Source organism: Sorghum bicolor, chromosome 5 (assembly GCF_000003195.3).
Source record: "Sorghum bicolor cultivar BTx623 chromosome 5, Sorghum_bicolor_NCBIv3, whole genome shotgun sequence".
Classification (NCBI taxonomy): Eukaryota; Viridiplantae; Streptophyta; class Magnoliopsida; order Poales; family Poaceae; genus Sorghum; species Sorghum bicolor.
In genome coordinates this window covers 62562228-62567066 of record NC_012874.2, presented here as the reverse complement: position 1 = coordinate 62567066, position 4839 = coordinate 62562228, and positions in this window count along the sequence as shown.

Here is a 4839-nt window from a genome sequence, read left to right as displayed (position 1 = left end):
AATAATTCATCCATCACATGCAAGGAAGGATCAATAATATATATGCAGGTTTCCGCAATCGGATATGCTGCGGCCTCATGGCCTGTGAGTATATGTGTATACCACTAGTACACAGATGCTCTAAGCCGGCGGAGGTAAAAACTTTGTACAGACGGTTTTAGTTATAATGCGCCTATGTTGTAAATTTATACGGCAAGAATTAATCTGTACATGCGGTCGTTGTTGTAAGAAAACCGCCTGTGTTAATGCTCCATTTACACAGACGGTTCAGTTATGTGAACCGCCTGTGTTAAGTGATTTACACAGGCTGTAAATGGAGCATTAACACAGGTAGTTTTGTTATGTGAACTGTCTGTGTTAATTGATTTACACAGGCGGTTTCTTAACCAAACCGCCTATGTTATTCTTTCTATAAATACCCCCGCAACCCCCTTCTTCCTCCTCGGATAGAACTGTAGCTCGCAGCCACCTTCCATTGGAGCCCATCTTGGAGGTCCAGTTTTTCCAAAATAAAGGGAAGAGATTTTGATCTTCATTTTTTAGAAGGAGGTGGCTAAGAAAGGTTAGTTGATGCCTCTAATGCCTCTTTTTGTGGCCTCTTGCTCAATTTGAGCTACTTTTTGGATCTAGGGTTTCACCATGAGAGAGAGAGAGTAGAATAGCTAGGTATGGACTATATTTGCTCAAATGAGGTTGTTTAAGATGGTTAGATGATGTCTCTCCTCTCTCCTTTTCTATGTTTTCTTCTCTAACTAGTGAATCCAAGAAATATATATGTAGTGGTTTCCATGAATGGTGTTTCCATGCTTGGGAAGAGAGAGAAAGATAATTTTTCTTTTTTGTTTTTTAAATTATATTTTTTTAGTTCATGAGAGAGGGCGGAAGATATATCCACTCACAACCAATCTTGCACCATGCATCACATCACATATATAATGCGTAGTAGAAGCAGTAGCAAGTAGTATGCAAGCATCTAACCTAACAGCGAGTGTGCAAGGATATAGGTTGCAACAAGGTAATGGCTCACAAACAAATGTACCATGCAACCTATCATAGTTCATTTGCATAAAAGTAAAGCACTAGCATCTACATTATAGCATGTCTAATAGGATTCTATGAGGTTGGGTGGGACGTGGCACCTATTGAATGTCATTTCCGAGATCCTCAATGGACTTGTAGTCATTCTTAACTGAGGTTCTCCTCTCATCCACATGTCCTTCCTTGAATGAGTCCTGATCCGATCAATGCTAACCCCGAAGCAACTACCTCATAAGTAACAAACAAGGCGAAAACAATCAAACCACTAGATCTAGAAAGACTGTAGAAAGAGGCGACAAAACACTAAGGAACAACTACACTAAAAGAAGACTGAAAGGAAAACGACTTAACCCTCTCGGTGGATGTCCGACCCTTGGGCTAAAAGAAACAAGAGTGGTTAATTACTAAGTTCAAGCTGGAGACTTAGCCTAGCCGGTACTTCTTGGGCCATCGTGTCGACCTGTATGGCTTTAACAAAAATGGCATAGACCCTAACTCGTCTTAAGCAAACACCAGACCTTTCGATCCGAGCATGATGGAGATCAACGGGAATAAAAAAGATGACGAGCACGAGAAGTTCCGGTCTCACTCTCAACCCATACGCCATTATAATCGACGAGAGTTAAGAGGGGGTGGAATGGGAGAAAAGAGACGGGGACTGGACCACTCTTTTCAATCCACACACCATGGTGAGAGACGGATTAGAGGGAGTGACACACAACACGAGTGCCTAAATCACTTGTAGGGTACCACTACCTAGGTGCACTAGATGCACTAAGACATCGCTAGGGTTCTCAGTGGTGCATCTGTCACCATGAGAACCAAAGAAATGCTACGGTCAAAATAGGTACAAGCATACAAGGGCTTAAGCATGAAGAACTCAAAAAGACAGGAAAAGACATGTGATTCACATCCCTTTGATCCATTCATCACAGTAGCCGACAAGAATCATGAGGAAGGATTCAAGAGAACAACAAGCAACACAAACAGGAATGCAAACAACAATTAGGATTTTTGGCCCCACAGCACTTCGATTCGCATGCCATGGCAATGGACATGAACAAAAAAAATGGGAACAAGAAGATCGGCCAACGTCTTACTAGATCGATGAGGATTGAGAATGAGAGAGAAGAAGAATGGAATCTGCACTCTTCCGACTGACTCATCATGGAATGCACGAAGGTTGGAGAAGGGCACGATCCCATGATCCGAACCACTCGTAATGCTTCATGACTAGGTGCCTCTGAATCGACACAAGGTCATTCATATGGTTCCACGCGATACAGTTGTCACCATGGGAACTAAGGAAAATGCCCGGGTCTTGGTGGCATAATCATACGAGATGGATTGGACGAACATGTGAGAAAAAGGGGTTAAGCCTGATGGTCATGGCAAGTTGACTCACGGCCACAAGCTTCACCCTAGCAAGTTGGCTTCTGACTATTCCATGAAGGTTGTCCCCTAATTTGCATCCCACTAGGCTAGATCACAGAGGACTCAAAAGGTGCAGGGAAGAACCACGTCGTTATGAATATTGAGTCCGCAATGACTAAACCCTAGGGACAAGGGTAGGAGCTAATGATCGTAGTACGCTAGAGTCAACTAAACGCAAAGGGACGAGCTACACTCGACACTACGGTCATGGCGGGATAAACCCATGATCGAAATGGTCGAACAAGCTATGATCCCTCGACCGGCTCGAAGGCACAGTCCACAGACAACAACAACGAACAACACACAAGAGCTAAAGGGTTAAACCGACACGACAACCACAACTCCAACACGCCCGGTGAGGTAGCACATATCCATAGCACAAGGAAGTAAATAGGTAGAGCGATGCGAAGGCACGACACAGGCAATGATGGACATCAATAGATCATATATTGACAATTGTAAACGATGATAAATAAATAGATGGTCATGTAGAGAGATCATGTAAACAAGTATGTGCAGTGATAGATGATAGCATGGTAAAGGTTTCCGTTGATGCCACGATGACATCAATAGGGATTCAAAAGGTTCGACCTTGCTGGTGTTGAGTATGGGTGCAGCACCGCTCGAAGAGGAAGATGACGGCTTGCGGGCTTCTCGGCTCGGCGTCCTGACCTTGGCAGTTGGGGCGCGTCGGGCTGCATGAGTTGGGGGTGCGTCGCTCCTGGCTGCAGTCTCATGGGCGACGGCTTGGTGGTGCGAGGGTGTTGGTGCAAAAGTAGTCATCGGCACAAACATACCACCTCTTCTGGACTTGGTCATATTCGGTTACTTTACCATCGGCACCAACTTTCATCGGCAACTCCCCTATAGACTAATTACCATTACCCCTCCTGCCGATCTACACCCCACCCTATTAACTCCAGGTGCATATTCCAAAGATACGTGTCTAAAAACGGTGTCAACAGAGGGGTTGTCGTGGCATGGCACGCTGACAGAGTCAATGAGCTTGGAGCAGATGTGGTCGAAGTCCACCATGGTCAGCTGGGCCCCTTGCGTGACCGGCAAGGCTCAGTTGTGGTGGCGCGGCCGCGTTGTCACATAGAAGGGAGGCGTATCTGCGGTCGCTCCTGTGAGGTGAGCCTGGGGCGAGGAGAGGTGGACGCAAACGCGGCTCCGAGGTCATGGTGGTGAGGTCAGGGACGCGGGCGTGGAGCTGCTCAATGTGGTCGGTGCGAAGAGCTCGGTGAGGACAACTCGAGCGCCTGCGCTCCAATGCGGCCGTCTCGGAGTGGAGCAGAGGGAGGTGCCCTGCGGCTGCTGGTGCACCCCACAGTGCTGGCGAGGGGCTCCTATGGCATGGCCATCTCCATGAGCAAGCAGAAGGGAGGAAGGGAGAGAATAGCAGCGGCGGCAGTTGGGAATGGAGCAGAGGAGTAGTGACTCTGCATCCTTTATAAGGGCGACACCTAGTGCTCAATGTGATGGACGGCATCCAACCTCGGCGTCCGTACTGAGGGGACGCTTGGCATGCATCGCATGGAGGCGCAGATGCTCGTTGTCTGCCACCGAGTGGTGGCGACGGCTCCTGGGAAGCGGGCGCTCCCCTAGGGCTCAGGCAGGGGCGCGACATGCTGCCACCCAGGTGGGCCGTGAGATAGGCTAAAGGGAGCGAACTAGCCCGCATGAAGAGTGGCGAGGAGGTGGGTCGCTGGCTCTAGTTGGGCCTGGTGCGCAAAAGGTGGGGCCGGAGGAAGGCGTGCTGGGGTGCCTACGCGCAGGTGGCAAGCAGGCCATGCTAGACCGGTGGGGTGGTACTGCTGCAAATGCTCCCAGCTGGCCTGGCCAACAAGGCAAGCTAGGCCTTGCGGCGGCCAGCATGATAGAAAGGGCGATGGGAAGGGGAGAGAATGGAGGAGATTGGGGCCCAAGAGGAGAAAATGATGAAGATTTTCTATTTTGCCAAGAAGAAGAAAGGAATTCAAAAGAAATTTGGTGGAGAAAATATAGGAGAATGAAAGGTGGAAGAATTAGGGTTCTTCCTATTCCATTTCAAGGAGCTCAAGAATGATTCAAAAGGGACTTGGGATGGATTTAGAAGGAGAGGGAAGACTCGAACGAGAATTCCAAATGGAGTTTGGGAGAAGTTTGAATGGAATTTGAGATGCTATCGAAAAGGTTCGAAAAGAGTTCGGAAAGAATCCAAAGGGGTTTGAGAAGTACTCCAAAAGGAAAGTTGAGAAGGGATTCCGCTTCGCCTTTAAGATAGGCTCAACGGAGATTTGAGATGAATTAAAGAGGGAGTTGAACAAGATTGCTACGAATCTGTGCACTCCAACACAAAACCCTAAACCAGCTAAAGAACTCTAG